A 21667-nucleotide genomic window follows, 5' to 3' on the forward strand; every position below is an offset into this window, starting at 1 on the left:
CGAATTAAAATAGAAAGTAATCAAAAAATCATAGAGAAAGAGGAGCAGCAAAAGTTAGAACAAAGCATACATTGTGTGAACAGATATCAAACATCACCACGTGAACCTATATATTTATCAGAAAGACAAAACAGCTGGCCATTAGAAAAGCAAGGTTGTGAAACAGCAAGAAAAACTTGTATGAGAGAGTTTTTCCATTTTCAAACTTGTAGTAGTGAAAGATTACCATGTAGAGTATCAGAAAATAAACTGTCCACCAAAAAATGGAGTCCTGATAATCAAAACCGAATTACTACAGAAGGTGACATTTCATTGAATGCACATGGATGGCCCCTTGAAACAGAATTACACAATTTGTGGAACACTGCTAACACATGTAAAAATCTACATGTACTAAATCCACCCCAAATGCAGCAGAACAACAATATAGAACAAAATAATAAAAGAAATGGTGATAATGAACTCAAACAAAATTCTTCAGTTATACCCTTAAACAGAGACTTGTTTCACATGGAGTTGTTAAATCATAAGTCTGTCTCTGATAAAAAGTGGAAACAATACCAGCTGTTGCAAATTCCATTTTTATGTGGTACCAGTTCTGTGTTTTCACACATAGAACATGAGAAAAGTAATTTTCTGAAAAAAGTATGTTCTGCAGAAGATAAAGTTTATTCCAGTAGTGATAATGAAACTACTGCAGAGAGACATGATAAAGAAAAAAATAATTCGCCATTTCTAATTCCAACATTAAAACCTTTTAAAAGTATACAACCACTGGAAATCCCTAATTTTCAACTTCCTAGCATTTCAAATAAAATAAACAGTAAAATGCCATCAACTAACTTGAAGGAGACTGATTGGAAGAATTTTAAACACCAACCATCTTTGATGCAGATATATGGTGTGCAAAAAATGTCTGAGATAGGGAAACAAAAATTGCAAAATGATAAAAGCGGTGTAAAAGCTGCAACTGTTGGTTCAGAATTTAAAGAAAAGAATTACCCATCAATTAGCAAACAAGAGCACAGTGCTTTGGCAGAAGGAGGAAAAGTATCTCTAACTTTTTTCAGAGGCAACAGCACTGACATTGAATGTAGTCAAATATTTGCTGAAAATGATTTCAAAGATAAAATGCTGGAGAATTCAGATGGTGATGATCACCAGAAGTCAAACATTCACATTTACATTAGTGCTAAAAACGTTCAGAATGAGAAATGTATCATCTATAATGATCTTTTGAAGAGAATGGGGAGGAAGAGCAGTAATGAGAATGCCGAAACATTTCATATACAGACAAGTATTCCAGTAATAACAGAAGTGAATTCCAACAGCGATATCAGTTTGTATGAAGCAGAATCAAAACTCTCTACAAAAGAAATACCTGATTTCAAAAGACATTTAACTAAAAACATTGTATTTAAAAATAATTGTCCTCACATTATTGTGCAGAATTTTCCAGATACAAAAGTGAGTTTCAGCATATTTAGGGGAAAGGAAATGTTCAAATTAAAGTTTTCATTTCAAAACATGTTTTTTGGATGGGTCGGGACATGGACTGAATCTTTATATAAAGATATGCCCACGTGTCAGGATGACAGTATTACACATTGGTTTCATTTTCGTGAAACATTAAATGAGCAGTGTGATGCTCAAGAGTTAGCAAAGAGCAATATATATAGGCACCACAGCAATAACATATGCATTTTTTTGCTGGCTATTATTTCAAAGCATCTGAAGGTGGAACTACTAAAGACAATTCTTGCTTCCTTTTTCAATAGCAAAAGTACTTTATTGCCAACTGAAGGAAAATCTATGCGAGTGGAGAAACACCCTTTACGTGGCAGAAAGCAAGATCAGTTAAACTCATGCACAGATAATACTTTGAGGCAAAACACAGAATTTTGTAAAAAAAATAAAAATTATCCAGGCTTTTTAAGTTCTAAATTTGTGGAAAGCATTGGTTTTGAATCACATAATGAATGGCAGAGAAGACATTTTTCTAGATCTTTAGGTGAAGAAGAGTCCACTTTCCTAAAAAGAGGAACCCTCTTTCATAACCAAAAAAGTAGATTATGTAAGGGAAGACATGTCAGAAAGTGCCACCTCTTATCCAGAGGGAGTGAAGGGTTTAGCACCTATTTGAGGTCAGTCAGTCACAAAAACGGTATGAAAAAGCAAATTTTAGTTGCTAAATGGCTAATCTTGCTGCAGGGCAGTTTTGATTGTTCTTCACTAGACAAGCCGTATTGCTGCAATATCACAAAAATACAGTATCTGATAGGAGCAAATCTTAGATTTTGGAGCTACTTTCCTGCCCATTCACAACTGAAATTCGAAAAGGTAAATAGTAAATGTACAAATCAAGAAATATCGGTAACTACAGTAAAGCAGGAGAAGAAGAAACCAAGTAAAATGTTTAATAGTTCTTTTCATGGAGGAAGATTTAAGGCTTTCCCTTTTGTTTTATGTGAAACAACCAGATATAGAAATTGTGTAACGTCTACAAATGAAGTCACAAATGAAGTCACATATACCATGAAAAAATATTTGGGTACTTCTAGTTATATAAATACTGATAGAAAAGAATGTGTTAAGTCAAAAGAGTTGCAAATAAATTCTCATAATTTTCTTTCTAAAAAATCTTTTTCTATTTTTGACATGTATGAAAAAATTACCCTTACTACTGATTCTGAAGACTTTGACCAGATCACAGTTGTAAACCAAAACAATTCTGTCAAAAAAAAGTTGTCTGAAGAAAATGCAGTCACTAGTTCAAAAGAGGTTCATAATTTGCCTGCTAAATCAAATGATGTCTTAATTCTACCTGAGCAGTCAAAAACAACTATGGAAAAATGTCATTCTCTCTTGTTACAAGATAGCCAAACAAACAAACTTGAATATTGCAAAAAAATAGATACATATAGCTCACAGTTAGCAAATAAAAAAGCAAAAGTAGAAGACCAAAATATTTATTTAAATTTTGAAAATTTATTTCCTAGTTCCTCAAACGTTTATCAGTCTGCCACTTTGCCATTAGAGAGCAGCTCTTTTGTCAATAAAGGTAGAGTAGTAAGTGAAGATGGACTCTGCAGGAGTTCCTCAAGTGCAGACAAACAAAAACAAAGTGAAAAAATTCATACCACTATACAATATCCACCCACGGCAAGTCCTGCCATGACAGATACACACTTGCAATTACAGGCTAAGGAAACAGCGCCGTTTTCTTCACAAGGGCATACACAGACAAACAAGGCAGTCAGTTTAGAGCCAGCAACTTTGAAACAACATCTTGAATATGTAAAAGAACAGGAGGAGATAAGTGATGAACAAATGCATGTAACTAATGAAAGTCAATGTGAGACTGTAATGAATGACTTGATTATGTCATATTCAGAAGATGAATCTAAAACATTCATTGCTGCAGAAGAGAAATTAAAAAAGCGTGTATCTGTAATGAACAATGGATGTCTTGAAGATGTAAAAGATAAGTATTTACCTTTAGAAAATAAAATCACATATGAATTTGAACTGAAGAGAAAATTTGATTTAGTGCTAGAAGAGCTACATATGTTTCATGAAATTAGCAAGGGAAATGAAAACAATTTATCTAGGTTGGAAACAAACTCACACAACAATTACTGTGAATTAAATAATTCTGAGGGAGCAGATGAAAATGTGACAAGTGTTTCTCAAAAGAAAATATGTATTTCTTCTCCAATCTGTGGCACTAGAGAAGGGCAAAACATAACTGACAGTAATGAAAGTTCATTAAACAAAAAGATATCAAATGAAAATGAAGACCAAAAAGTATCTAAGGAATATTGTATTTCACGACTGCAAAGTGAAGAATTGATGCTTTCACCTATTGCAGAAGGTAAGCACGTGGAATTATTGGCTATTATGTTAATAAGTAAATTTAAATTTTAGGCAATATTTGGTTTGCTTTAAAGGTGTGTTTCCACAACTCAGATAATTCCATAGCAATAACTGACTTTTCATTGAATTGTACAAGGTTTGTCAGACAAAAGTTACTTGCCTTTGAGTAGCCAAATGCAAAAAACCTACACTACTGCTGCTACCTGCACACTGCCGTAGCAGTTGTAGCTCAGAATTCAGTCAGTCAGTTTCAGGCTTGCTCAAACCTGTCTTAATGCAAATTCCATTACAGATTATTTCTTCTGTCTTGGATTTCATCATAATGAGCCCTAAAATCCCTAAAAGAGTCAAAAACTCAGTAAGATGCACATTTACAGAGAGAAAAGGCTCAATTAAAACATGATACAATATTCACAAAGGAGACAACTGTTTATTTACAACTGATGTCATAGAATCATAGACTCATAGAATAGTTTGGGTTGGAAGGGACCTCTAAAGGTCATCTAGTCCAACCCCCCTGCCGTGCGTGGGCAGGGACATCTTCAACTAGATCAGGTTGCTCAGAGCCCCGTCCAACCTGACCTTGAATGTTTCCAGGGATGGGGCATCTATTGAAACTTTTGTAGTGTCACGAAAATCAACTTCATCTTTTCAAAATGGATTTAGCATAACATTCAGAAGGCCATGTTAATGGGGAATCGAATCACAAAAAATTCTTTTGGAGTTAGGTGATCAGCGGCAACAGTCACCTGTTAAATCTCTCTGGTTTGTTTAAGACCTGTAAGTGAACACAACAGCTAGTCTTGCAATGTTTACATGTTTTTGCATCTGACATGGATACTAATATGTTCTGTTTAGAGAACATTAGTTTGGGAAAATAGGCAGTTTAACACAAGTTCATAATAAAGATACATATGAGTGCGTTCATGAGTGGTAGGCACTACTCATCATGTGTGAAACTTTCGTATTTCTCTAAAGTGAGTGCTAGTTATCTGTCCTCAGTAGTTAATTCTGGGCCATAGATCCCAAACAGGTGAAGGCAGTTTGCTGAACTAAGGATCTTAAGCTCAGAAAGCGGCAGTAGGTTTCTAAACATATTCTGCACTTAGTCTTTCTCATGGCGTTGCCCTAAGCAGTTCTTGCCTAGTTCATTGCTTGTATAGCATCCTATTTTGAAGGACCTAACTTTTTCCACCCACCATAAAGGGAGCGTATGTACCTCACTTATGGTTCTGGCTTCCAGGCCAGGCACTCACAAAATTTAGGCAGTACTGAAGTTATGTTTGCTTAAAATGTAGATGCTGCCTTTTTTTAATCTTATTTTTTCTTGAAGAAACTGAATCCCCACTTCAAAAAATAGGTGGGAAATCTGCTTTGTAAACTCTAACACTCCTACGCCATTTGCCGCAGAATCAAGAGGTATTTAATGAGTAAGGGAAGGACACCAAGAAGAAAACCAGTTGAATTCTGTACCTTCTTTTACAAAGAGCTCCTATGTGATAAGTAAATTATTCAGCCACTTTTCAAACAGCGTGTTTATCAGATTTTGTACCTGAAATTCAGTTTGCAGAAGTAATGAGTTCTCACAGCTGCAAATAAAATCATTAAGAGGTATGCTTTGGTCATATTTGGTAAATTCTCTGATAAAAATGCAGCCATCTCAAATTTGGCATCTGAAATCAATTTCTCGGGGACACGGCTCTAAATTTATAAAGTAAAAATTGCAGGGATTTTGTGAAGGTAATTAGTGTTTGTGAAGCAATTAGAAAAGTGCCACAGAAAAGCCCCAGAGGGAATTCTGTTCAGTAGAGTTTTAACAGTGTAATGTGCTGCAAGTTACACCTGAGTGCCTTGCCCCAGAGAATGAAAACCTAACAAGATACTGGATAAATTGCTCACCAAGTGATCACTTTTCTACCTAAGTCTGGAATAAGAAGATCCAAGTGGAGAAAACGATATGTCATCAGAGGATTAAAGACTGCATCATTGCATCTATGCAACGGAGAACTTCACGAGGTGTATAGATAGCTTTTGACAAACCTCTGAGAGTGAGACTTTGTAGCTTCATTAATATTTCCCATAACATGCGCATATAAGTTTTACTGACATCAACAAGTAAAACACAAATTAATAACTAGCTGAAACAAGCTTAGTTATTTGTTGCTAGAAATTAGTTAAAATCTTAAATGTTGTATTTATGCTTCTGTTTTAAGGCTATTTTGATGCAGCTTATAAAAAGCCAAACAAATGGGACCCTGCTTTTTTATCCTGCACACTTCTTAAGGAGCAAAACTATAATTTACAGAAAGAGGGAGGTAAGAGTAATAATAATCTGTTATTTATACCACAAATACCAGTGCTAATAAACTTATTTCTCAAACATTTGTATTTGTTTCTTCCCTTTTTAGCTTTCTCTCTACAGCAATCACATTTTGTTTAATTATAGGTTACTAGAAAGCCGTGCTATCATTGGCTTAGGTCACAGAGTAAGTCATGCAGATGAGCCTTTTTGTTTTTTGGATAGAAGAAAAGAACTCTAACAATGTGGGGTTTCCTTTTTTGCTTGTTTTGGAGCCATTTGGAAGAAACATCTTTGGGCCTCCAATCATTGTGATATAGCCAAGATATACTACAAGGAGAACATGATTTGATATACTTTTCTTGGAAGTTTTGGACACACTATGGAAGGAAATTCAGAAGGATATCGCCAGTCAATCTGTTAGCATTTCAAAAAGCATACTTTTGCATTTTTTCCAACACTTGGAAACATTTAGTAAAACAAGGCTATTTGTTTATTCTGAAATGAAATACTAAAACATTGTAAGGAAAAGGCTATAGATAACTTCTGTTTCACTAAGTCAAATCATGTACAGATATTTTCACTTTTATTCCCCATTGCACCTCTTAAAACTGATGCACACTTTGCTGTTTTCAGAATTCAGAAAGTTGTTTCCTTCATTCAGGCCATTCTGTGAAATGAGGAGACTGAAAATCTGTGAAATGATGAGACTGAAAATCTTGAACTTTTACAGATGACTTCTGTGTTCTTTTCACCTGTTTTTTATCAAAGATATGTCATCTTTTGATAATATTTCATATACCAAATGCAAAATGTTCCAGAGAATACCACTCTACTTTTTTACTGTTTATCACTCTATAAGGTGTTGGTAGGTTTTTTTTCTTGTGGCAGGTGAACTCTAGTTTCTGACTTTTGTAGTAGGTGTTGTTATTGCTTAGGGAAAATTCAAATTCCAGGATGCTGTATTGTGCACAACAGCACAAGGTGGTCGATATTAACATAATTAACATCTTGGAAGTTTTGTTCAGATGGCATTGAAGCTTGCTAGATGGAACATTGTAGCTCCTGCAGAAGATCAGAAGATGACTGAACCTGGATCATTTTTCCTTTCTTCTTTTCCTGTTATTTTGGGCCACAGGGCCAAGGGCAAAGAAAAACAGGCATTTTCTCTGTTGCCATTAGCAGTAGCTATTCCCTTTACATTGCTTCCTAGTCTTTTTTAAGTTCCCATCTGACCTTCTCCAGAAACCTTTGGAAGGAAACCTTAGTGATGAGTGACTTCTTTTTTCGTCATGATTGCTGAGAAATCGTGCAGATTTCTAGGGCAATGGCAGATTTCTAAGGCATTCTATGCTTTATTTCCGGAGCTTTGTCAGAATCAACGGGCACCTAATATACTTCCAGTAGAAGAAGCTGAAAAAATGTGATGTTCCCCTCATCATCATTCTCAATTGATAGCAGAGAACTGCCGAGTATCTTCTTTCCTTGTTCATCATCATTCTCAATTGATAGCAAACAGAGAACTGCCGAGTATCTTCTTTCCTTGAGGAGGTACGTTGCTTCTGTGCTGTAATCTATGGTTGACAGAGACAGTTCTCTTCCATTTACACTGAGCATTGCCTCAGAGATTATTCTGAAGCAAGGACTATATCTGTTTTTGTCAGGGGGAATACTATATTTACTGTGCTGATAGGAGTCAATGTCAGAAGTTTTGCTGACATGTGGCTGTCTGCCTCTATATTCCAGTAGGATTCTGAGCCATCACATGTGCTCTTGCATGATTGGGTTGGTTATATATCTTGGACATGATCCCTCTCTTTCTGCTATGGAGTCCAAGCCTGTTAATTTAGCGAATTCAGTTGCTAAAACTCTGTGGCTTAATTCAGCTTATTGCTCCCATAGTTCGAAGATTAGGAGGTACAGATTTTATACTTGCTGGTATCAATGTGTTCTGTGTTTTACATCCCACTGTTTGGTCACATGAAGTGACTGTTGCCTTAGAAACTGTGACTGTTTTGGAAAGGAGATACCTAGGTGGGACAAGAAGATTTATGCTTCAGCAGTTTTACAATTCATCATGACTAACTACCATGATTTACTGGCTACATGTAAACCCATAACACTTGATTGACTTTTAGTGCATGCAGTTCCTCTTCCAACTGACTCTTATGAGTCTTATAAAAGACATAGCGGCACTTCTATCTCATCATTGACTTAAGAATGGAGCTTTGGGGTTTTTCTCATCGCATCATTTAAAATTCTTGTGAAAGGCTTAGAGAATTTTTTTGTCTCTTTAGTAGGATGCCAGCTGAGTGCCTAAGGCTCTGATGAGCTCACTATTTGATATCCTAGCTAATTGCTCAGTGCTTCATCATTTTCTAGGACAATGGAAAATAGAACTGGAAAGGATCTTCAGAAATGTGACACATTCTTGTGTGATTATCACTTCTTCCGATGACTCGTTGTCCTAATCGCTAGTTTACAAGGTCATGGTCTTCCATTCTTCCCCAGTGAGTATATTATTTTATGCAAAACAGAACAGCTTCTAAAGGATGACTGAATCATGCTTCCGATTACTAGATGGTGTATACCTTACCTAATAGACTATGGAACAGAAAATCTACATCCTGCTGTCCGACTTCCTGTAAAATGAGTGGCGCAAGAAGAGGCATCATGATTATTATCACCAGTAGAGTGATGCCCGGCTCTGTAATTTGGATTTGTGCATCTAAACCACTCAGACTAGTGGTATACATTAAAGCATACTCCTCTCAGCATGTCCCCTCTGTCACGGAATGGTAATTCGTATCAAACTGTATGCCTTTGCCAGTCTGTTAGGAAAGTTATGTAATGTTGGGTTGAGGATCCTTCCGATTAGAAGGAATCTACTTCTGACCCAGCTGTTAGCGTTTTAATTTCAACCCAAAAGAATATGTTAGATGCTCTATGGCTGAACAAAATGGAGATGGGACGGGATGTAGTAAAGGACTGAGAAGCTGCAATTAATGTTCATCTAATTTACATATCTTGGCAGTATGTAATTCTGGTGTATATCATCTATAATTCTGGTTTTACTTTCACTTTTTATTTCCTTTTTTTTTTAATATAGGATATTTTCCGTCACGTGAAGTTATAAGAGTACAGCCTCTTAAAACATGCAAGGGCCCCATCAGGATTGGGCTGTCAAGAAAAGCTCGGCCCAAACAGCTTCATCCGTATCTGAAATGACTTACTGGATTCTTTTACCAGTCTTCAAATACAATCACTCTGCCTGAAAACTGTTGAAATGCTTTTATGTTAAGTTTTTTGTTGATAATTTGATCTTTGTGGTCTATGTTTTTTTTAGAGATTACTATTGCAGTATTTGCTAGTGATTTATTTAGGAATACTCCTGTGAATATTTGATAGCAAAGGGATTTATAATGAATGTTTACTAGTAGAAGTTTTAATGGAAAGATGAGGCCCTTTTACAGTTTATGTAGTATTAATAAAATTTGACATGTATTTCTTCTCTATTAAAATATACAGTTGGCATTTTCTGTCATACTTAGACATTCTTAGAATCCTCTGTGTGTGTTTATATAGTTTTAAAAACTCAACTAATATTTTTAAAGGGAATTTTTACAAACATTTAGAGAGGTGTAGAAGAGAATTTCAGGAAGCTAAATTTAGATTACTAGACAGGAAGATTATGTTTTAGCCTTCAGAGGTCGTTTCCTCTGATGTACTTTCAGTTCCATACACTTGTCCCATTAGGCAAAGAAAACTCTTGAATTTCAGTGCAGAGTTGGGAAGGAGTAAAAGTATAAATGTTGCAGACAGAATGTCTTATTCTGAAGGTACTGACTCCATTGCATACAACATGGAGGCAAAATACCAGTTCTGGAGACTACGTATCTCAAAAAATGGGGAAATTTGAGCTGATCTGAAGCATACAGCTATTGGTTAGGGAGATCTGTTAATAATTGTTAAAATACTTATATCTGTGTCATCTGATAAAGAATAGTGACAGTTTCAACTGAATAAGAGCACAGCAAGAAACAAACATGGATGAAGTCTGAAAAAAAAATCGCTGAAGTGTCCAAATAAGAGTAATGCAATAACAGATACCAAGAAGAAGGCTTTTAACCCTCTGTATGCGATTGCACAAAGTTTTTTAGAAAGAGCATATTTTAAATTGCAGTGGACGAGAATTTCAGTGTAACAGGCATTACAGAATAGTGATGGAATGATGATAAACCCCAGTACAAATAATACTTGGTTGCAGCTGACACAAGGAAAGCTGAGCAAGCAGAATTGGTAGGGAAATACATCTACAGATAAATTATTCTATAGAATCTATAGCAACAGTGCAAAGATTAAGTCACTACACAGTTTAATCTATTTAGCAGCAACCTTCAGAATATGTCATATATAACAGTAAATATATCAGTATGCTTATCCTATAGGGGCCTAAATAAGAAAAGGAAATTCAGTGTAAAATGTTGAGAGAACTCAGTGAGACAATAAGAAAACAGTTATAATTTGGTTTGTAATTTCTGTTATTCTCATATCAAATAGCAAAAATGTTGGATAGAAATTTGTTTCTAGGAGCTGCCGGTTCTAAAACTTATCTGCGGACCATAGGTTGTCCAAAAAGTGTAGCAAGTGCTATGCACCTGGTCTAAAAAATAATTTTAAACAGTAAAACTTACTAACTTCTCATTAAAAATTTGATGAAGCAAGCGTAATACAGTCCACGCTAATGGAAAGCATATTTCAGGAGGTCACAGGACAAGAAGTTATCCTTCCTTTATCAGTAGACCTATTCTATGTAAAAGCGCTAAGCAAATGGGCAACTAGAAAACAAATTCAGAAGCAGCTCGTAAGGCAGGGCCATTAGTCAGCTCCCTTGGGAATGTGCAGGTGAGCCTGAGGAGTCCAGTCAGGCAGCTGAACAGACACGGGATGGACTAGACCTTGTAACACCTTCCCCATCAGCAGCAGACATCTCTGCCTCAGAGAGGATTACTTGGCATTATAGACCAGGGTGACAGCGTATGGACTTGTGGTTGGTAGCAACCCCTAAATGGCAACTGAGCATCGCTACTTTGTCTTCCTCGTACCTCATTTTAGCCCTTGTAAGTGTGAGGTCTTTAGATTCTATCAGTTGTGAATAGACAGTAAAGGGATGCTGATTTCTCGGTGCTCTGTAAGAAGTATCAGCTTGAGTTTCTCTGGATCCCAGTAAGTAGCAACTGATCAGCTCTTTAGCTAAGCATTCTTTATCGTGTATCTGTCGCAGACTGAGGAGAGCTGGTCTATAGGTGTCTGAATGCCCCTCCTGGAGTTTGTCCTCACAGTTGGGCAAATGGCTTCTTGGGTGCTGCCCAAGGTGAATTAGCTTTCAGGAATGACGTCTTACCAATAGCTTCTCTACCTCAGACTTGTAAATGTTGATGTTCACAATAGGAGGATTTCTTACAATTTAGGAGTGATACTTTTGTATTTACAACACATTCTCCAATCTCTTTGGGAAAGCCTCTGTCTGTGTCATTCCCTGTCCTATACTTCTAGAGGGAAAAGGTATCTTTACTCCACAGAGCCATTTTCCCATGTCCCTCTCCTGCGCTGACCTGTGATCATTAATGAAACTTGGCAATACAATGAAAACACTGCATTGATAATAATTGTGAGGCACCTCTCATGGCCATGACTTGGAAATGCGCATACAATTTCTGTTCTAGCACGACCAGGCACTCCCAGTGTTCAGAGCATGGTGATACTGGGTGTCAACCACCTAAAAAAACCCCACTAACCACTGAACTTTACAGATCAGCGCAAGGATGACAACCAGAGCACGTGTGTCTACCACCAGCTTCCACACCACAGACCGATCAGAGTTTGTGATGTCCAGGGGTCAAGGCCTTAAACGTCTAGGATGGAGGCCTCATAACTCTGTTATTGGTGTCCAACATGGAGTCATGAAAATGGCCTTCATCATTCTGAAATCAGTTACATCAATAAAAGTTGCAAAGTCGTGTATGGAGATGATGTGACCCCACCAAAGGGTACTTGTAATGATTGTTCACATAGTTCATTCCGAAATAAAAGAGTACATTGGTCTTGAAATACCTAGGTAATTTTGTTCTGCCTTACACTAAACTTTAGGATGCCTGGAAACTCAGATTATACTAAAATCTGCAGGAATCAATCCCAAGGACAGATTCCATTAAATTACCTCATCATTGTTTATACAGCAAATCATACTTCCACTGAAGAACTTCGCTGTCTAGTAAAAAGTTAAGATACAAAGTCTGATACAAGCTAGGAAATATCTTTAAAAGATCCAAGAGTTAGGTGGTAACTGTCTATATTATATATAATTTTTAGAATTCAGAAACATGCTTATTTTTAAATCAATGAACTCACCTGTTTTTAAAAAAATGTCTCTTTATCTGATGCTTTTATATGAAAATACTACAATGCTCTTGCATGCAGAATACAGAGGTAAACAGGCCACTTCTTCAGGACAAGAGACAAAGTCTTAATTCACTGAATTTATACTCAGTGGCAAACTTCCTTATGTTTAATAGTGCAAAGTTTGTGCAAGAATGTCCTAAAATATCCTGGAAAATACACTAGAAATACAAAATTCTCAAACTTAAAAAATACCCAACCGCAAAAAATCAGACAATCAATCAAGTAAAAGAGCAAAAACCGGACCGTGCAGACAAGTAGAAAGAATAGTCCAGCTGAGATGTTACGTAAACTTTATGCTTCACTGATCATTCAGCTGGAGGTAGCTGCTAACAACGTGCCCTCATGCTAAACAACCGAGGAAGGGTTGGCACTGGGAATGCTGGGCAGCCTGCCTGCCAACTTCAGCCTCCCCAGCCACCGTCAACTGGCAAAGCTCAGGTACCCTGTTACACTGGGGAGAAGCACGTGAGCGTTCAGCTGTGTAAACCGGCGATACAGACTGGCATCGTTCCATTGACTTCTGGAGCTCTGCGGGTATATGCCAAGCAAAGGTCCCGCCATATGTCTTTGCATGTTTCGTTGAAGCGATGTGTATAGATTTTGAATTTCTTCATTGCAGACACAGTATCTGGAGATATTTTTTGAAATAGCTAAGCTTAGTAATGCTGACTCTAACAGAAATGCAGATGTTAAGTGCCATTGTACTTTAATAATTATGCAGAAAAGCTTAAATATAATTTCTGAATCATTTTTTATCAGCTGCTAGAACAATAGATATAGCTATGGCTTATTTAATACAAAAGGATTCAATTATAGGCTACTGAAAGCCTTGAATTCTGTTATATGTACCAATACATGTAATTTTTAAATAAATAGTAACTGAATGTATCTTTTTTGTCTTTCTAATGACCGGATGCAAAGCTAATATACTCAGTGTATTTTGGATAAAAGTGAACAAATGCAAGATTGTTAAAATCCAGCTTAATAACAGCACCTGTATAGTACAAGTATAACTATTGTCTCTCTCAGGGAATTGAATTCAAACAGGTGATGAAGCCCTGTTACTCCTTCTACTGTTGGAAGACAGTTTCCAAACAAGAACAGACGACAAACTTCTGAGGGAAGGCCTCGGAGAACGGGCTGGAATGACTGTATATAATAAAAGGTTCTTCATCAAGCAAGATGGTGCCAGGGCACTTTGTGAATATACGTTACCAAGAAGCTTCATGTGATTAAGGATGAGCTCAACTTTTGCTTTTACAACTCACATCCAGTTTTGATCTTAACACTCTTCTCCCAACATGGGCATCCCACCATGTTATTCCCACACACCATGGGAGAACGTACCTGCCATTGTCCCCGAGCCAAGCCACTGAGGTCTTTTTACCCGCTGTGTTCCTGCTGAGCCATCAGTAGAGTGTTTCTAAACAGAATGTCGGGTAAACTCAAAATACATTTTAAAAATACCTGGGAAAATAAAAGTTAAACTTGTTCAAAATTATTTCTGTTCAGGTGAAAATGGAAATAAGGACAGCGGTTTCAACATTTGTCCATTGACGGTCTGGGTGATAGATGAAAGGCTGACAGCTGTCTATCCGAAATGCAGCAATTTAACATTTACAAGTTATGATTAATTTCGTAAGCAAAATTAGTTCATCATGATTTGATAAGGTAACCAAAATAAATAGTCATTCACATAAAGTATACGCTACCATTTGGTATTTGATCTGAGTCAATGCTGCGGTAGAAGAGACTAAGTGTTGATAGCTAAAAAGAAGGGTATGTTCCATTTAGTTACTTATCATCTTCCCCTCACAAGGCCCCTTGAATTATGGAAATATTTTTAGCCAGGAGTCATAATGAAAATTCAGTACAAATTATATTTGGTGTACGCACTAAGAAAGATGCCTAGACTAATTCTCTGTTAAAATACTTTCTGTCAAAGCTTAAATATGCAAAAATATGCAAAGCTTACCAAAGAAACGTGAAAAACAAGTGCATCAGCATGGAGATATATATATGTCTATGTGCATGTATGACCTACCATCTTTTAAAGTATAATCAAAATGTATTCTCATTAGCAATGACATCTTGGATCCTCTAATGCAACGTATTGGCAATGATATATTTCACAATTTTGAATAGAGGTTATGGCTGCACATGGAGAGATGGGAAACAGATTGAATTGGCTTGGGAGACCCCAGTCAGTACAGTAAGGTAGGCTCTGATGTGACCTGAATAACCTTTGGGACAGAACTGTTTCTCTCCATTGATTAGTGAGGAAACTTAGGGGAAGCATGTGCCAGAGTCAGTGTTTTCAATGGACTGCAAGAGTTGAAAAGTCTTTTCTATTTATTATTTGTAGCTGAGGGTGAAGTAGATAGATAGCTGTTTAAAGTGTTTTCTAGCACTGAAATTCTGTTATTCCAAGGTTTGTATTCCAACAGCATCCAGGACCTCTGGTCACAAACTCACTGTTTACTGCAAACTCTTGCAACAAAGATTTGATCCCTGTCTCAAAGATCTTACAATTCGGTTTTTCAATCTGTCGATGTACTTTTAATTTATTTATTGCTTATTACTATGACATTTAATGAAGGCAAAATGACAAAAAAGATAGCCTTTTCAAAGAGAGTAGTCTTTGATTTACTTCTACACTGTAGATAAAGGAATCCTTTCAATTTTAAAATAATTTTGTTTATTTGGAGGGGTATGTTGATGGATGCATGAGTGAAGTGATGGGTTATTCGTATGCAGCAGGCAGGGAGCTGACCATGGGAAAGGTAATGTCCTATAGATTAGTCTGAAGGTGGATCTCGAGTTTTATTGTTCTCATCCATTCCACACATTCCCACCCTTCCTGGAGCAGTCTTTTCCTTGAGAAAATGAACAATGTTTTATGTGCCATTGCAGCCAGCTCCTTGTGCCCCTTACCCTATGTAAGGGTAAGGGTACCCTTACCCTATCCCTTTCTTCCCTCTCCATAGCTGCTTTTCTTATGGAATTTGCTGAGGTTCTGTCAGTGTGGTGGAACAAAACTAGAGCTGGGCTTTCGTACGATCAGCCTAGCTACAGCAAAACTTACCTGCTTGGGCTTGCCAGAGTTCACCTATTGTATGCTTGTGCCTCAGAATTACACCATAACGGACCAGTTGTGGTGAACTACTGGTCTTGTCCACCATTTTCACTTGGGGAGAGGTTCCTTGGGAATGGATGGGTGCTGAATTGTCTCAGTATGCCTCTCTGACCACGTTTCTGCAAGTCTATGTTAACACTGGCAGTTCCGAGTTGCCCAGCTTTGGAATGGTTAGCAGGAATGGTTATAAAAAACCAAAGTAGTGTTCGAAATCTTCAGTTTCCAGGAACCTATGGAGTGTGATGATCAAGGGAACTTGAACATGGTATTGATTCTGGAGCCAGTACCGTAAGGACAGTGCCATGAGAATTAAAACTGTAACTCTTCTTTTGCTCCCTATGAAACAAGTATTTGTGGGTAGTCCTATGCTCATTTTTTGTCTCTTTCTATTTTACATGTATATTTTATTATTTGTTTTTTAAAAACCCTGTCATTAGCAATATATCTGTAAAAAGGCTTTCAGGGTGGGGGAAAGCTGTAGAAAAAATGTTTTGACATATTTTCAGAAGAGGATCTTTTTTAAAAGGTGATGAAGCCTTGAATTATGCTTGTATACTACACTATACAACTCTTCTTTTATCCCATGTATTTAGTATATTATTTCTTGAAAATAATTATAGGGTACAAAGAATGGAAGTATGAGAAATAAGTGTAGTTAATACTGAAAAAAAACCCCAGACTGTTCACAAAACTGAAGACACAGCGTAGGACGTGTTCATCCTTGTGAAAATTCTTCCTTTGTAAGTGCTGCCAAGGTCAATGTCAGCTTGAATTCTTTAATGCATACTGTAAGTGCTAGCTGTGCAGATTAGATCTGCCCAGAGCTATTCTTATTTGTTCATCCAGCTTTTAACAATACATGTTTGTGCTCTTCTATTAAAAAAATTTCCATTAAAAAAATCAGCAGTCCAAGCTTGTATCACGTCTTTCATTATACTCATTCTCCACCTACTTTTCATTTTGCCCCAGGAATATGTACAAACAAGTTTCCAGCTGCACATTGCTGAATGTATTTTCACATTCAATAACAAACGAATAATATATTTCCTGCATTTCCCAGATAAGTTAATGCAATTAAATTTTATGGGGAATAAAAGTAGCTTAATGTTAGGACTCGCTATGGGAATCTTAACATTTACTAAAATGCTGAACTAATAATATTGAACATGGAATTGTATTTGTAATTGCTTTTATTTCTAGAATGAATCTTTACCTGCATGAACTATGTCATTAATGGCATAAAATAATCCAAAGTACAGCAATATTTCATGTGGTCCCACTTATCCTATTAAGACTCCTATTTTTCTGAAGCTTCCAAGGAAAGGGGGGGGGGGGGAGAGAGAGAAATAAGTCCTTTTTTTGATATCTTTTTTTTATTGTTAGGTCAAATGTGAAGTTGTTTGACTATTGCCAGATCTTCTTAGGGCCAAATGTTGTAGTATTTTTCTGCATCAACCTATTTTTCTCTGGTGAAGAAAATATTCTAGACACTAGGTATGGTCCTTAAGGATTCCTTGAGGTACTTGTCTATAGGACAGGGAAGTACGTGATACTTCCTGGGCAACCACAAGCAGGAGTAGTAGGAGACTGTCAGTCTTTGCACCTAATGTCTACATACATAGTCATTTACAGCTTTGCCCTTGACAATCTTTTCTAAAGAGCTCAGGAATATCTCTGTAAGAGCGGATGGGCACTTTTGGACAATACTGGGGTAGAAATCTGTCAGAAATACTAACAACTTGTTCAGGATAGTCCAAAGATGTGATATCAGAGATTTTCTATCATCATCAGTTATTCTGGACTACCAAATGCTCTTGCTGTGTTTCAAGGAGGTGATATTGGGCTTCCCAATTTGATAACAATTGATATTGTTTCATTGGCACTGAGCCATCTGAAATTCGGGGAGGTGATGACCTTAAAAATATCCGTCTTGATTCCCATGTTGCCATGCAACTCTCTGTCTCCTGGCTTTAATGTTCTGAAGAAAACTGTGTTTTTTAAAAGTTTAAACTACTATTTTCTTCTGCCTCTTGCTCACTCATCTGTCATTGTTGTGCTTCCTGCTGCTGATGCCGGGCTGCTAATGGCTTTTCAAGCCAACCCTGCCATAGCCTCTTGACATTGCTAGGCTGTCTATTGTGGTACTGACTTTGCATCCATGGCAAGACGCTGCGTCTGTTGTTGCCATGCTTGTCCCACTCTATGCTGTGGCAGTTCTTACTGTGCTCCTGTGATTTACTGACAATTTATGTCATGCTGGTTCCCTATAAGAAGGGTGATCTCTTTTAAGACTGTGCAATAGATTATTTTTTGTTCAGTGGCTGAGCCAAACATGAAAAGTAATGCCTGAATTGGAGGTTTGGGGTTTTTTTTTTAATATTTTCTTTTTTGGAGCAGATTTTTTTTTGACATTTTTCTCATAGTAATGAAAGGCTGAAAAATATTCATTCTGGATCAAGGAAACATTTAGTTCAATACCAAACATAACATTTTGTTTCCAGTGTAGATACTTCTAACAAAAGTAAACAATAGAAATACAGCACTAAATTTTAAGCACCAGTTACATCACTGGCCAGGAGCATTGCCCTCAGTGAGTAGTCAGGACACTTACACAATATGTGGGAGGCTTAAGTTCAAATCCTCCCTCAAGAAATGTCACTTCTTCACCTTCTCCCTGCCTGGTGCATGTTCTAGGTGTCGTACTCTGTGGGTGTACCTTTACTCAGTCATTCAACTGCAGATGTTCTACTTTGTGTAATTATTTTAACAGGAACCGACAGCTGCTTGTTCCACCTTCTCAATAAGTGCGTGATCTTTTAACCTGTTACATCATTCTCATCTCCTCCCTCATGAATATTTAAGTATTTCTACAAGGTGGAAGAACTTCAGAAGAAGAAGAAATTGGAACAACTTCTGCTATACAGTCATTGCAGCCATCATATACTCTGCTCTGAGTCACTGTTCCTGAGATCCCAGTTCTTAAATACACAGTAATAACTGCTGTTGTTATCTCCACGTGGCCTTGTTGAACATAATTCCAAATGGTTTTGTTTGTACATAAAGAAGTTTTAGTATTCCTATGTCACTGAGCTCTGAACTCGGCAGAGGGTGCAGTGACTCTTGGAGCAGGAGCTCTGCATGTACCAAGAGAATTTGTTCTCCATCTCGATCTCAGGTTAGTATCAGTTCTTGAAGGAGGGTTAGTCTCTGAGATGATATTATTAGTAATGAGTTGTGATTCTTGAAGAATAAATTGACTTCTTACTGACTGTTTTATCACTTTAGTTTCTAGACTACTGTAAATGTTGAAGTATGTGAAACTAAGTACTCAGTCTCGGTTTCACTGAAATCCACTCCACAGAGAAATCAAAACCAAGTGTATCTGCTTAGAAAAGATATGATTCTGGTGTCATAATGGTACGTTACTGTTGGAAAAACTGGCAATAGAGTCTTACCTAGCAGAGTCTCCCAAAACTTTTTCCTTGTTTCAGTCTGATAGTACAAAAATGAATAAAAGCTGTTAAGCTTAGATATAACTAAACTGGAAATGGTCTTCTGAGCCATCCTATTTCTGCTAGCTGTCATGACGCCAATATCTTTGTTGCTTTGCAGCCCAAGCTGCTTCTCTTGTCAACCCCAGCTGTGGGATAAATCTGAGTCTGACCCATTGGCATGGGCAACACTTGTTCACTGCTCAAAGCACAGCTTTCTTCCAGCACCATCTCACCCATCTAAATGGTTAGTGTAAGGTGACTAATGGTCAGTTGAACAAATCCCATTATGAAGCATTATTATTCTCTTCCAGTGACAGAAAAAACTTAGAGTTGAAAGGCAAGTCCTCTAGTCAATGAGTGTTTTGAAGCAGAAATGCAACTCTCCTTTATGCTGCCCCTCTCATGAGCTGAGATGTCTAGAGGAGTAAAGGTCCTCCTTATGAACATATTTAATCCAGCAATATCAGGTGATAAGCTGCAGCATTTGGGACTACATCTCTCTATGAAATCGTACTAACCGAGTCTGTTAAAAGCTTTCTCCCTCACACTGCCTTCATATTTCATTAATTTAGAAAAATGGCTTCAACTTCTTTTCTCCCATCGTTGTATTTCCTACTTCACATTATCATCTTTGTCCACAAGGATGTTATTTTTCATTTCACTTTTATTGCAAGAGTTTTTACTTTTTTATTCCTTTGCCTGTATCAAATGCTTTTGTATCCACAGTTAAACGCTGTGCTGAATTTGTATTGGTGTCGTTGTTTAACCCCAGCCGGCAACTAAGCCCCACACAGCACCTCGCTCACTCCCCCATGGTGGGATGGGGGAGAGAATCAGAAGAGTAAAAGTGAGAAAACTCATGGGTTGAGATAAAGACAGTTTAATAGGTAAAGCAAAAGCCGCACACACAAGCAAAGCAAAACAAGGAATTCATTCACCACTTCCCATGGGCAGGCAGGTGTTCAGCCATCCCCAGGAAAGCAGGGCTCCATCACACGTAACGGTTACTTGGGAAGACAAACGCCATCACTCCGAATGTCCCCCCTTCCTTCTTCTTGCCCCAGCTTTATATGCTGAACATGACGTTATATGGCATGGAATATCCCTTTGGTCAGTTGGGGTCAGCTGTCCCGGCTGTGTCCCCTCCCAACTTCTTGTGCACCCCCAGCCTACTCGCTGGTGGGGTGGTGTGAGAAGCAGAAAAGGCCTTGACTCTGTGTCAGCACTGCTCAGCAGTAACTAAAACATCCCTGTGTTATCAACATTGTTTCCAGCACAAATCCAAAACACAGCCCCATACTAGCTACTATGAAGAAAACTAACTCTACCCCAGCCAAAACCAGCACAATTGATCTTGTGGAAACCACTGAAAGTATTATAATTTGTTTATTATCAGATGAAACATCATGCCTCAGACCATTCTTTTGATTATGAAGACTGGGATTAAGCGGATTTGATTGTCAAACTCCCTACTGTCAATCTTATCAGCCGCTAGTAACCTTCTCTGTCATTTTCTCGATTTAGAAAACCAGTTCTAGGAGAGCTGCCAGATTACAATCCAGGTGAAAGGGGCAGCAGCTGCAGTCTCTGCAGCACTTCCTAGCCACACAGAGATGCCTATATAAGCACTTTCAGAGTCTGGATCCTTTTGTAACTTCCTTAGAAAATGAGGGAGATGGACTGTTTTATTTACTTTCTCATCTGTTTGTCATATAGAGCATATACTAGTGCTATTTTTTGTGATTATTTATCTCAGTAGAATGTAAGACACTTCAGCAGAAAATGTTCTTTTCTATGAAAGACAAGAAATCCATGATGTCCATTTAATGATCTCCAAATCATTGACAATGGAGTATCTGCACTGATGTCCTCAGTCTCTCTCGCTGAAGCAGGCTGAGACAGACAATGCTTCTGAACCTGTGCTGGCAGCACTGGACACCTTCCAAGGCCCCGTTGTGAATGATTATCATCCTTCCTGGGGGAGAAGCCTAAGCAAGTATGACCTGAAACCTTATTTTTTATTGATGACCTTTACTTAACATTATCTCAGGAACCCACACCAAGGTGCACTTCTAGAAAATGCACTCTAATGTGTTTTCTCAAGCTGCTAAATTCCCTGTATTATTATCTGGTTCCTCATATTGGCTACAGGATTGCTGCCATGAATAATGACATTGTAAAAAAATTATGAGTAATGAGATTATATGATTATACAGTGTAGATTTGGGAATCGTACAAGCAATTTGAAAAAAGAAAGTGGGGCAAAATAAATATCAGGCATATAAGATTTTGAAAGACTGGCTCATATTAATCTTTCCAGAAGAGTAAAACTCAACATATTTGCACAAACTTCTGAAAAATATGTAGTTTTTGTGAATGTACTATTTGGACAGAGAGCAG

The sequence above is a fragment of the Aptenodytes forsteri genome, unplaced genomic scaffold, assembly GCF_000699145.1.
Source record: "Aptenodytes forsteri isolate BGI_AS27 unplaced genomic scaffold, ASM69914v1 Scaffold138, whole genome shotgun sequence".
NCBI lineage: Eukaryota > Metazoa > Chordata > Aves > Sphenisciformes > Spheniscidae > Aptenodytes > Aptenodytes forsteri.